The sequence below is a fragment of the Nipponia nippon genome, unplaced genomic scaffold (genome assembly GCF_047370975.1).
Source record: "Nipponia nippon isolate SJK-2023a ecotype South Korea unplaced genomic scaffold, ASM4737097v1 scaffold_5, whole genome shotgun sequence".
In the NCBI taxonomy this organism is placed as follows: domain Eukaryota; kingdom Metazoa; phylum Chordata; class Aves; order Pelecaniformes; family Threskiornithidae; genus Nipponia; species Nipponia nippon.
The window spans coordinates 33,951,901-33,965,385 of record NW_028262369.1 but is presented as its reverse complement, the minus strand read 5'-3'; the positions used below and the strand labels follow the sequence as shown (position 1 = coordinate 33,965,385).

At 43.0% G+C, this 13,485-nt stretch overlaps 1 protein-coding gene across 6 annotated transcripts in view; it reads left to right on the top strand.

Moving 5' to 3' along the window:
• The first annotated feature begins 1,222 nt into the window (after positions 1-1,222).
• ZZZ3 (zinc finger ZZ-type containing 3) overlaps positions 1,223-13,485 on the top strand; it is a 63,808-nt gene continuing 51,545 nt past the window's right edge. For 4 of the 6 annotated variants that reach the window (XR_015698671.1, XM_087730921.1, XM_087730916.1 and 1 more), the window contains exon 1: positions 1,821-1,878. The gene's annotated coding sequence lies outside the window, so the exon portion shown is untranslated. Of the gene's footprint in view, positions 1,356-1,820; positions 1,879-5,704; positions 5,724-13,485 lie in introns of those variants that run through there. The other 2 variants (XM_087730917.1, XM_087730920.1) reach the window with 2 other exon arrangements.

Sequence of the window (13,485 nt, the reverse complement as noted above, 5' to 3'; positions counted from 1 at the left end):
TAACTACTTTTAAAAGCAATTGAGAACATACTTCAATACTTAGTTATGTTATAGAAAACTGTTTTAGCTTAGGATTTTCTAGCAATTTGTAAAGTTGTTAATTATTCTTAATGAAAAGGTTCTTGAATTTCATAAGCATTTAAAAGAAAACTTGAGTATTTTGTGTTTCTTGGCTACACGAAGCTCTTCCAGATGCATTATAACTGTGGTATATCAGGAAAAAAATGAGAGGTTACAAGGATAGTAAGAGATACAAAGTAGTTCATCTCTCCGGAGGAGTACAGAGTTAATACTCTCCTATTAGAGCAGGCTGTGTGCGTTAAATAGTAACTCTTGGTGATCACAGACACGTTATCGGAGAACCAGGCGGCACCAAAAATAAGGAATTTGAAAGGGCTATTGGTTAATTTTCAGTCATAGTTTAGAGGGCTGGAGTACCCCACGGTGCCCGTTCCTCAGGCACTGCTTGAAGTGGGGCAGTCGGGAGAGAGCTCTGGAAATTGTTCAGGAGCCACGAGCAAAACCGCCCCACTTTTGGGGCACAAAACCGGCTGCGGAGGCGGGCGCGGGGGCTTCTGGAGGCAGGAACTGCCTCGTACCACCGGGGAAGCGGCGCTTCCAGCCGGCACAACGCCGCCCCCGAGCCCCGCTCCCCAGTCCCCTGACTAACCGCGCCAAACCTGCAAGTCACCAGGCGCTGGCCGGCTGCTACCGCTGCCGGCGGCGGCGCGGCCGGGCGCCAGAGCAGCCCGCCGGAGGGGGCGGCAGGCGGGACGGCCGCGGCGCTGCCCGCCGCGGCGGGAGCGCCCATAGCCGCCGGGTGCCGCTTCGGGCCGCGCCGCCCTCTCCCTCCTCCCGCCTCAGCCGCCCGCCCCGGCCGTCCACGCGGAGCTCCGTCCCCGTCCCTCAGGGCGCCCCGCCAGACACCTGCCCCAGCCCACGGGCCACGTCCCGTCCCCGGGCCACCTCGCAAGGCAGGGCAGGGCAGGGCAGGGTCGCCCCTCCTCCCCTCGGGGCCTGCCGCAGCGCGGCGCCGCTCGGCCCCCACCCCCGCCCAGGGGCAGCGGGCCGTCCCCCCGGCTGTTGGCCGCGACCGCGGGCAGGCCGGGCCGGCCGCCTCCGCCCTCTGCCAGCAGGCGGAGCTGCAGGGAGCGGGTCCCCGCCGCAGCGGCTGGAGGGGGAGGGGAAGGAAGCGGAAGGAGCCGCCGCCGCGCTGAGGGGAGCAGGCGCTGTGCGGAGCCGCCGCCGCCGCCGCCGCTGCCTGGTGCGGGCAGCACGGAGGGAGGGAGCGAGCCGCGCACGGGGCTGCGCGGGCCGGCCGCGCCCGCCGCGCCGCGCCGAGGAGCGGGCGCCAGGTGAGGGCTCGGGCCCGGGCGCGGGCCCGGCCCCGGGGGAAGGGGGACCCGGATGGTGCCGAGTTCGGAACCCGCGAGGGGAGGGGGAAGGAGGAGGAGGAGGAGGGAAGGAGAGGGGGGAAGCCCCCACGTGACCAGCGCGTGCGGGGAGGAGGTGGCGGCTCGCGCGCCCTGTTCGAATCAGCTGGCCCGCAGCGGCGCCTCCTGCGCCTGCGCGGAGGCCCCGCCTCCCCCCCCCCCGCGCCCCCGCCAGAGCGTTACGTGTGCGTGCGTCTGTCCATGCGCGCGCCCGGCGCGAGGCGGCGGGGCCGCGGGGGGGGGGGCGGACACGTGCGCGGCGCCGCGGCCGCCATGTTGGGTCTGAGCTGAGGGCGGGCGGTGCGCGTGCGCGCGCGGGGCCTGGCCGGGTCGCGGGGCGGGGTGGCGTGCGGGGGGGGGAGGGGGAGGGAAATCTCGCGAGGTCACGCGGTCCCTGCGGGAGCGGGCCGGCTGCGGGATGGCGGCGCAGCGCTGGGCGTGCTGGGTAATGGTAACGGGGGCCCGGGGGGCGGGGACCCTGGGACCAGCCTCCTCCCCGCCATCGTGCCCCGGGCCACACGGGGAGCGGGGCGGGGTTGGGCGCCCCGGGGAAGCGCGACTGGCTCCGCTCCGCTCCCTCCTCCCCCCGCCCCGGCCCTGCCCCGCCTCACCTCAGATCACCTCGCGCCTGCCCCTCGCAGTGCCCGGGCCGCGCCGCCGCAGCCCCCGTCCCCCCCGCCTCTGGCTCTCCAGAGCAGCGCAGGCTGCAGCGTCGTGGCCGGTGCCGTGTCCCACCGCTTGCCCCGCGCCTCTTCCCCCCCCCCCCCCCCCCCGCCGCCGCGCCGCCTCGGCCCTTGTGTCCGGGGCCCTCCAGCCGCGGCGGCCGGGCTGCGGGCAGTGCTGCTGCTGGCGCCGTCCCGGGGTGAGCCCACCGGTGCGCCCCTTGGTTGTCCCCCGTTGCCCTGCCGTATCACCTGCCGGACAGGGTGCCCAACTTCACGGCGCCAACTTGGCTGTGCCTCTGGCTGCACCAGTGCTGCTCTCACAGCTCCCGGTCAGCGTTAGCATCCAGAGGTCCTTTGGCCCTTCCTCGACCAGCGTGCGGCCTCGGGCCATGCCCTCGCCCCCACAAGCGCTTCATGGTGGTTTTGCTGCCTTGGCTTGCGTTTCGCACCTGTCCCATGCTGTTACTTCTGCACTCGCTCAGGTTTCTGCTGTTGAACCCAAACTGCTCCTACCCTGTAGGCACGCTGATGTTTAAGGATGCGGGGGTCCAAAAGAGATATTTAACATCACAAATCTGATCTCTCTTGAGGCTATGATCTATGTCCCATTATATCCCAAACTTGTAAAATACATTTCGGTTTTCTCTTGTGTTTGGAAAAATAATTCCAGTAGCATCCAAGCGCCCCAGCTCAGCAATATCCCCTTTGTCTCGTAGTCCTGATCTCTCTTAAGGGAGAGCATATGGTTCTGCTTCTTCCTTATGGTGCCTTGCATTTCGTCCCTGATTATCCATGAACGCTGGCAGTTCTTGTAGTCTTGGAGTATAACTCTGCATTTTACTAATCTGGTTTCAGGCTGCCACATAACTGGTACTAAGTTTTTATAAAAATATATGTTCTTTAAGCTTTGAAGTTCTTATTTTGGAAATATGTTTGCAGTTATTATTAAACAAATTATAGTAGCTCTTCAGTGGTTGTACATATATTTGCATGTGTTCCATTGATATTGTCGTTATTACTGTACTAATAACATAGTGATTGTTTACTGAGGCCTTTAAGGTGAAGCTTGAAGTGTACTCTGTATTTCATGTTAAATACCAACTCGTGCAGCCTTTTGAGGATATGCTTTTTGGGTGTATTTCTACCCTATGGTGAGATATTATGCTCCCCCCGCCCCCAGCTGCTACAAGGACTGGTGATCCAGTAGGGACTGGTAGGTTTGGGGTTAGCAAAATTTGGTTCTTTCCATAAGCCAGTGTAACTTTTCAGAAAATAAGTTGACGAGTTACTGCTGCGGTTTGTTTTCAAGTATCGTTTAGTCTTACTGTACTGTCTTTCAGATTAATAATAGTTTTTGCTTAATCAGAAGTGGAAAAAAAGTTGATTTAAGATAAAAAATATGGTGTGTGTTAAACAGTAGGGGAGAAAAATGCAGTTCTTTTAAAGTAAAGAGTATGTGGTAAAATGTTCAAAAAAGTAGCTATCAGGTGAAGTTTTCACCCAATTGAAGTCACTCATGAAACTCCCATTGCCTTAGAAGGGGTTAGCACTTAGTAATTTACTTTAATATGGGACTTCTAGCAAGTCAGTCAGAACCTAAACGACTTTGGTTGCAGGCTTTCTCCAGCACTGTCATGCTTATTTCATAAAAACATTCTATGTCTTGAATTTACAGTGAGGCTTTTTTTGTGAAGGACTGTTACACAGTAAAACCGCGTGTGTCAGTAAGGAGCAGCAGTTGTGACCTTAAATTGAAATACTGTTGATAATTTATGTGTCTAGTTATTTAGTCCAGTATAGGTAGTTGTTGCAATTCTCAGTTGCACCACTATTAACTGAAGCGATTTTTCCTTTGCATTGCATACTCCAAGTGTATAATTACTAAGGGATAGGCTGTATTAAATGGCTTAGTTACCAAGCTATTTAGCCATGAAGTTGGATCATATGTTTTGTCTCATAATTTTTAACGTTTCTGGAAAAAGAGAAATAGCGAATAGGATTTTTGAGCTCAGTGTTATTACAGATTTAATGTGCAAAAATAACTAGATATCTATTTCACAAAATTTGGGAATGTGTCCTAGTATGGGCTTCTGTTCTACAGCCGAACAGCACGTGACTGCTCTGATACTTATCAGTGTTTCTAACGTACTTATGTAGCGAGATTCCAGTCTGCTGTCCATAGTCTCATACAGAATGAAGGCTTTACTCTCCCACTATTTCCAGGAGACTTAAAGATTTTCTTGTTTCTGGTTCTTCCAGATCATTCTAGGTACTTTGATTAGGTTGACTTCTGGTCAGTAAGAGTTGTCTGGTTGATACAAGGTGGAAAGACTTTTACTCTGCTCTTTTACCACCTTGTTGGATATGGGAAACAAGAAATGTTTTCTTAATGTTTCTAAAAGTACTTGGGAAGTTGGAACAGAAGTCTTTGCAGTCTGCCCTACTTCCAGTTGTGGGGCTTTTCTTGGTTTTTAAATTAGTCTTTCACATTTGAAAAGCTCTCTTTAAAGTCTTTAGGGCTAATCTATTGGAGTTTGCTTTGTTTTGGTTTTCCCCAAAATGGAAGTCTTTGCATTGTGTGGGAACTGATGATACAGGTCTCTCTGGTCATAAAGAACCAGAGTTGCAAGAGAGAACTTATTTTTCAAGTATTCAGCACTTGCTTATATCCATAGATTTACACTGCACTTGCAGTTATAGAAATGCAGTACTGTAAGACCTATTGTTCCCTTTCTTTAGGGTTGGTTTAAACATACTTAGGTTATTCCAGACAGATATTTGTAGAACTTGTCCTTAGAAACCTTGAACAAGAAAAATTCTGCCACCTCTGTAGGCGGGAGTGAAGTTGCAGAAAGTGAGAAACTTTCTCACTTCTGTAGTGAGGAAGTTTTTTTGGGTTTGGGGTTGGTTTTTTTTTTAGTTTCCAAATTAAGTGTTCTTTGCTGGAAATCAAGCTGGTGATTATAAGAACTTGCTTCTGGTAAGCTTTACACTCTAACACTTAAGGGTATATTGTTCTAGTTTTAAGAACATTGTAAATATAGTGTCTGCTGCAAAAACTGCCTTGGTTGTAGAAGAACCGTCATGACAGTTTATTTTAGTTTTGTGAAAACCTTCTTTCTGTTTGTGTAACTTGTAAAACACACTTAAGAAATGCAGAGCTGAACATTAAACGGTGTGTTCTCTTTCTTATTGGACACTGTTTTTCAAACAAAAAGACTTCTAAACAGATTCTCTGAGTAAGTGCAGCCTTGTAATCAAAATATTCTGGTTTTGTGGCGTAGTAGGTTGATAATTTGTACAGACTGTGTTCAAAATTTGTGTATTGAGAGTTTGCATTGAACTACTTTCCCTTATACAAACAATTTGTTATACAAGAGGTTTTTATATCTTCAGACAAAAAGCTTAGTAGCTTAACTTACAATAACTGTTCTTTAAAGTTACTTTAATGTTTTGATGCTTGTAATGAATTCAGTTAAACGTAGAAATACAGAAGGGTCAGCTAGTCCAGTCCTCTGCCCTTTGGAAGGGTACCGAGATCATTTTCTCTGATTATGAAGTTCCTCTGTGTTGCTTGTTTCAGCAACTCATCACCCCATGGTTAAAGTTTTACCTGATACTCAATGTAAGTATTTTTACTTTAAGCAAAATTAAGCTGATTGCTTTGTGTCCTCTTGCTTCAGAAAACAGTTGATTCTTCTTGTAGCGATGTTTTATCTCCATTAGCTACTCTCCATTTTTTCTGGTCTATTGAACTTCATCATAGGACATGGGAATATGAATGTTGGCAAGAGAGACAAATTGATTGTCCAGGATTTTAAAGATGTTTTTACTCGTTCAGATTTAAATACAGTATTTAAACACAAATATTTGTTTTGATTAGTGGGTGCACATGTGCCAGACAAACTAGTGGTGAGAAGGGTAAAAGCTTACCTTTTAGAGAATACATCAGTAGTAGAGCAGTGGGATTTTGTCAGTCTCTTACAGCTTTGTCATGAGAAATACCTGATTTGTGTCCCTAAAATGTAGTGATTTGAACTTTGTTCAAAATGCTTATTTTAGTTAGAAAATTTAAAAGTCAAAAAGGAAATGAGTGTTCTTGAGAATTTGCCTGTTGGTACATAAATGGTAACATCCTGCTTTTTGTTGTTGTTTTTGTTTTATCGGTGTGTGTATATATATATGGACATAAGATCTGAATTTTTCAGAGCTAGTGATTTTTTTTTCTCAATTGAAGTGTCTCTGTAGTATCTGTAGTATTGTAGAGGAAAGGAAAACAGGGATATAGCCCAAATTCAAAATTGGAGGAGCTATGCAACTGGGTTACTGTGCCACATAAAAATACATTAAAGGGGGAGGAGAGTGGTAGAGCCTTCCCTGTATATTTGTGTTTGAAAGATACTCTGCCTGTACAGTAGTGTTGAAGTTAGGAATTTTATCTCCACAGCTAAAGAATCTGGAAACACCAAAAATAGATACCGTCAGAGAAGATTTGCCATGCTGGTTAGTTACTTATTAAATGCTTTAAGGACATTTCAAATTGAAGGCATGCATTGAGTGGAATTGTGCAGGTGGTACTTTCTGAGTTTAATCCTGTTCAGTCTTTCAATTGGTGACCTGGATGATAGAACAAAGCAGATTTACTAACTACCTGGACAGTACAAATCTGGGAGGGAATACAAGCCATTAGAGTGTGAAATGGTCTTGACAAATTGGATGAATGGTCTGAACTATATGGGATGCAGTTCAGTAAAGAGAGACACAAAATAATATGTTTGGGTAGCAACAATAAACCTAAATATGAGAAACAACTGGCTGGGTGACAGTTCTGCAGATAAGCAGCTGTATCACAAGATGAACACAAAGGAGTCATGACAGCTCTATAAAAAAACAAGAGTCATACTGGGATATATGAACAGGATTATTGTTGCGTGTAAGAGATTAAATTCTTCTGCAGTACTCACCGTAAGGCCTCAGATCATGTACTGTCTCCATTTTTGTTACTCTAAACAGATTTGGACCAATTGAAGAGTATTTAGAGAAGAGTTGCAATAATGACCTTTAAGGAAGGACTGAAAGAATTGCACTTGTTTAGTCTATAGCAGAGATGGGGAGCCATAATAATAGGCTTCAAATATGGTAAAGATTGCTACAGAGAAGAATGTAATAAACTGTTCTCCCTAGGTAGCATAAGGAGTAATGGTCCTAAAGAGCACAAGAGGAAATTTTGATGTTAGGAAAAACCTTCCAGCTCTATGGATAGATAATCACAGGGTTAAATATCCGAGGGAGGTAATGGGATATCTATTGCTGAAAATGCTCTAGAAAAGGTTAAATAATCTCCTTTTAGAGGTGATTTAGGTATAGTTGGTCTGTCCTTGGCACAGGAGGTGGGATGTTTTGCCAGCATTAGATGTTTCCACGTTTTTATGATTTTTGTAATTTTACTGGCTGTGATTTAAAAAAACAAAACAAAACTTTGTGGTGGAGTAAAAAAATAGTGATGTGACAGTTAGTAAGATTTAGTTTAAAAAAAATCATCAAATACATTCATTAAAGGTTTTTTATAAAGCATTTATTAAAGCATTCTGTAATGTAATATTGAACAGAGTCTTCATTGTAGATCTAATATCTTTGGCTTACCTTTATGTATTCTTTATGATCCAGTAGAAATAAACTGAGCTAGAGTCAAAGTCTTTCAGAACACTTCATGGAAGAGAAGCAAAGTTCAAAAGATTAAGTCTAGGGAGCCAGGGAATCAGTTGCATTCCAGGCTCTGAAACAGAGCAAATCATGCAACTTCACCTTCTTTCTGTGCAATAGAGATAACAGTTATTATCTGAGAGATGTATTTTGAGGGATAATCATCACTTATAAAGTATCTTCAGGTTCCTGAAGAGTTTGTTATATGACATCATTTAAAACTGGTTTGTGTTCCATGAATTAAAAATAGATTTCAGTCTTTCATGCCCATTGCTGTATAATAATCCCAATATGGAAAAGCCTGAATAGAAATATATCCTTTCTACTACATATACTAGTTTTAAACAAAATTTCCCCTTTGAGATTTTTTTAGGTGATTTAAAAATATTTGATTAAATTGGAAGAACTAACCTTGACATAAATGAGTTGTTAAAGCTTTTTAGGGTTAAAAGTACTGGACAATTTGATAAAACCGTGTTTTGAATCTAATTGAGTTTAATGGATTATTCTGCACTTTTTCTTTTCAAAATCAACTGCCTACATTCCATGTGACACTGTTCAAGCTTTTCTGATTTTTGAAATTTGACAAAGCTGCTTTGGGCTTAATGATGAATGAAGGATAGGCCCTGTGTCACAGATGTGTGTGTTCTGTAATTAGGAAAAGGGTTAAAGTGAAACACGTTCTCAAGGTTTAAAAAGAGTGTAGAGGATTTAGATAAAGTAATGCTTTCAGTCTATTACTGCCTAATTGTAATTAGGCTTTTAGGGCATTTTTCCATCTCATCAATGATATGGATTAAGCTTCATGTGTACTTTAACTTCACAGGATATCATCATTCTGTTTGTTGTAATTGATGGGAAATTGGTCACTAAACCATTGAGAAACAAAGTGTTCGTAACTGACACGGCCCTGGTTTTAGATCCTGATGCAATGTTTGCTCATGTAGAGTTGCAAATGCAGCAGGACATGGTGGAAGTTAATACTAACGGTTTCATATACTTTATTTCAGTTAAGTAAATGTGATCTCAAAGCTGTTCATGAGAATCCTATTTCTAAAAATCAATAAGGGAATAACACAAACGCTGTTCACTATATTAGAATGATGTCAGAAAAGGAATTTGTTCCTTTCCTGAAATATTTTAAATCTTCCAGGGATTTTCCTTATATGTATCACTGCAGTACAGAGGCTTTTTTGTAGTGTATTACAAAGGGGTCACAGTATCTCATGCAGTAAGGGCACAAAGGCTTAAGTCTTAGGCAGAGACAGATGCACCTATTCCCTAAGCTCCACCTGAAGAGCTGTAACTGAGAAGAAATTGTCAGAGAACTGTCTGAAAAAGGCTGTTTTAACCTGGAGTTTGGCGAAGCATTTCTTGCAGAGTGGACTGGGGGAGTGTATAGGCAGTGACTGACTAAAAGACTTGGAGTGGGAATCTGTTAACATTACAACAGATGCTGGGGTTTGTTTGCTTGGTTTTTTCTTTTTTCCAAGTGTATAAAATTTCTTTGGCAACTTTAAAAATTGTATTTTATTAATCATTCTAAAGTTAGAATGTATTGGTACATGTTTTCTCATCCACCCCCTACCTTCTTTTCATTTACTTGCACTTTCTCGGTACATGTCTCTGAAAGTCAGAGTACAACTAGCAGTGAGTTTTACTGGTTAGGTGTACGTGATTATATTGCTTTCGCTAGTACCTACTCTGTCTAAATTGTCCCTTGAAAAGACTTGACAATGTTTCTGTGCTTTGCTATGCTGCCAGCACTGTTCTTTGGGTATTTCCTCAAAAGCTAGGCTTCAGGAAAAAGGAAGCTAACCAAATGTTCTCAGTTCTTTTCAATCCTCAGTCTGCAACTTTTCTGTATTTTTTTTGCCCTGGAAAAATAGGCAAAATAGAAAGCCACTACAGCTTATGATTTTTTTTTTTAACTAGTTTTCTATTTTTAGCAGAATCGTGGTGTTTATTGTGTCAATTTTCTGGAAATTCTGCTATATCCAGTGCATTGCAAAAAATGCAGAAAGGCTGAAAAAAATCATTATTCACAGTATCATTGTGGAGGCTGCAGTAATGCAATTACTTTTCATATATGCTTGCATAGTTTTAAATCCATCTGTGAGGAAGTGGTTTCTAACAGAACAGAGTGTAGTTATCTCATTTCTCTTTGGTGAGGTCAGCTGAGAATTTCTCTGGATGGTATAATTGGGAATCCACTGATCCTTTGTTAAGAGGATTCCTAAGATACTTCAGATGGAAAAGGTTCTTCACATAGCTGCCGCCTCACAGCCAGTGCTGAAAAGGACAATGAGAAACATTTACTCTTTGTATGATGTCCTAGTGCAAATAAAGCTTCCCCCCCTCCTCACCCCCCACCCACCCCGAAGTGAAGTCTGTCTTTTTCAGATTTCTTTTCCTACTTTACAGTTCATTTCAAGACTTTTTAGATGCTAAGTCTTTTCTCAGTGTGGTTCTTGACATGCAGTTTGAAGGTCTTAGTTGTTGTTGTTGAACCAAAGAGAATTTTGCAAATCCTCAAGAACCCTCTATATTTTATTCTTACAAATGGATTGCTTTATGGAGTACAGTTTGCTGTCAGGACCGTTCAAATTGTCCAAGTGTGTAAGTGTAAAGGAACAGATTTCTTGATGTTAAGATCTAGACAGTCTTTTGTTGTTGTTGTTTTATGACTACCCCTCAAAAAAAACCCATGCCAACAATATAGGTGATTAATTTCTTGTTAATATTTGAGAATTGCAGTTATGTCACTCATGATCTGAAAATATCCCCGGTTAATTACAGCCCAGAAGTGGTTTTATTGAAACTTCCTGTATTGCATGAAGGATTATTTTTTTTGTCCTGTTGAAATTCTGAACGTAGAGAGGGAATCTTTTGCAGGGATATGGAAGTAAAGGCAGGCCAGTTAATGTCATTTTATCCAGTGTGACTCATGTCTCATTGATTTTCCACTTGAGAGGTAACTCTGGTGATCAGACCTTTTGTGTCCTGCTTTTAGGGTATAGCTCATAATTGAATTTAGTTGCAGTTAGATCAACTGCCTTTTTCCGAAACTCTTGTTAGATTGTTGTCTGTCTGTAGTTACTTGGCCCAAGAAATTCTCCCAAAGAAACCATCCCAAAAGGTCAGGAGATTCTCCATGAGAAACAGGAGAGCCCTGGAGAGGCTTACCGTGTAATATTCTTCCTACCATTTTCAGTTTTGGTTCATGTGTCACTATAGCTTTGTTATATGACTTGTACCAAATAATCATGTGGACGTTTCTTCTCACCCTATCCGTTCTGTCAGTAGGCCCGATTTGCAGAAGTGGCATGAGCTAGAATTTAAGTTCTGTTTGTTTATCCTCCCTTAAATGCGTCCTTTACTACGCATGGGCTATAGTTACAGCTTCCCTAATTGGTTAGCTCCTGCTACTGCTTTGAAACAAAAGTTTGCTTTTCTTATACTTAGAAATTAACTTCTGTTGAAATCTGGACAACTGTTTCTTTTTGACCTTCACTGACTATATTTTCCATAATGAGAAGATGTCAAAAAGAGCCCAAGGGTTTGAATCAGTAAGAAATCAGAATACAGAAGGTATGTTGTTTTTTTTTTTTTTTTCCTCTGATGCCTTTTTTGTGCCTCAGGTTCTGTCAGTGAAGACTGGCATCAACTGGATTTCAGTTAAATTTTCAATAGAATTCTAGCGGTTTTATATTCGAGCGAACAGTAAAACAGAATGAAAATAAAATAAAGTAAAACACATGATGCTATGACCCCTGCTTTGCAGAAGCAGACATGAAGAATGTTTCCCCCAAGGAGCCCACAATTCTAGTATAATATAGGTTATAACTGGGCAGTACAGATAGATGGAAACAGTAAGATAGTTGAATTATTTCCTGTGTATCAGTTATAAAATATTTTTGTCCTCATCATGGAAGATTAGAGTTCCAAGTTAAAAGAAGTAACTGGGCTTCTTATGCTTTCAAAGCATAATGGAGAGCCTGAGAGTAAGGCTTCGCATTACAGCTAACGTGATCCAATGGCTGTCTGTCACCAAAATACATAGTTGTGACCCCTGCTTTCCACTGGCACCTGTGCTCATTTCACCGTTACAGTAAGCCTGTTTAGGGAGCTAAACCAGCAGAAAAATAATGGCTCTTTTGTAGGGGTTTGTATTTCCTAAATCAGCTCATTGTGAGATTGGATTGAATACTAAAACAAATCCATGGGAAAAATCAGGATGATGCACCTGAGAGTTACAGGAGAGTGGGATTGTTCCTTTTTATGGATTAAATCACTTAACAGTAAAAGGAAACCTCACCTGGGAAGTCCTGTTGCAAAATTAAACAGATTGAAGGCTCACCAAAGTGTGAATCAACCCTTTAGATAAGGAATGAGATGATAGGTGGGTGTGGCTGTTTGCTGTGTTAGAAAGATATAGGGAAAGTGGTGCCTTGGACAAAGCAATGAACTAAGGAAATGCTCTTTGGAGCATCTAAATGGACGTGAGTGGAGCAGGGGTAGAGAAAAGAGCATTGCAGTAATCAGGATGCAAAATGCCAAGATTCTCATGGGAGTTACCTGCTTGGGGTTACAGTGGAAACCTTTCTAAATCAAGCCAACTGCTGAAAGAGGGTTCATTCTCTAAAGAAGGTGTTTGCCATTGGATCTTTGTAACCTTCATTGTCAATGAATGGGTAACCTTCAACATAGGCTCCTGGACTGGCACAACATACTTTTAATTATGATTCTGCGAACTCACATATGGAATTACAGTTGTATTTCCTCAGTGGCTGTTTAAATACGCGGACATTGTAGAGTTGTTCTTCCTCACCACTAAGAGTGAATAAAAAAATATTTTTAATGTTTTCCTCAACTGAGCAAGGATAATCCAAGCGTTATGTATGCAGAACTCCAGAAAGGAAGTAGTGCCCACCTTAGCTGGCACATAATTTAAGAGGGGGATTTTCAATCTAAATAAGCAGGTGTTTTAAATGTTAGAAGATGGTCAGAGTTGTTAATTTCAATCAAATACTTAGAGAGTAGTGATATTTTAATAACATTATTTCAGTGATTGCAGAAAAAAAACCCCTCTACTCTGATAATAGTCTAGAGATGATACAAATCTGATGACTCTTGATTTCACGACTGTCTTGAGTCAGAGTTGTAGAAGGATCTCACAAAGCTGAGCGAATGGGTGATAAAATAGAAGCAGAAGTTCATTTTCAGAAATGTGAAGTAATGCATGAGAATAAAACAACTTTATGAAAAAAAAAAACAACCCTGGCTTTAAATCAGCTATTACTGCTCAGGAAACTGCTCTGATAGACATTTCTGTAAAAACATCAACTCAGTTTTTACTAGCTGTCAAAAAAAGTAAATAGTGTTGAGTATTATCAGAAAGGGGTCATAAGATAAAACATTACTATTCTATGGTAAAAATCCATAACATACATACAGTATGCTTTGAATATGGTTATCCCACACTGATCTGTCTGCTAGACTTAGTACAGAAAAAAGCAACGAGAATAATCAAAGGTTTGGGATAGTTTCTCTATGCAGAACACGAAGGAGATAAACCAAGTAAAATATCCTTTAATTCTGGGAGTGTACAGCAAAGGTATGTCCTCAGGTCTGCCATGCCATACATGGCCACTGTATTTCAGGACTTTCTTTGTTTCTAGATA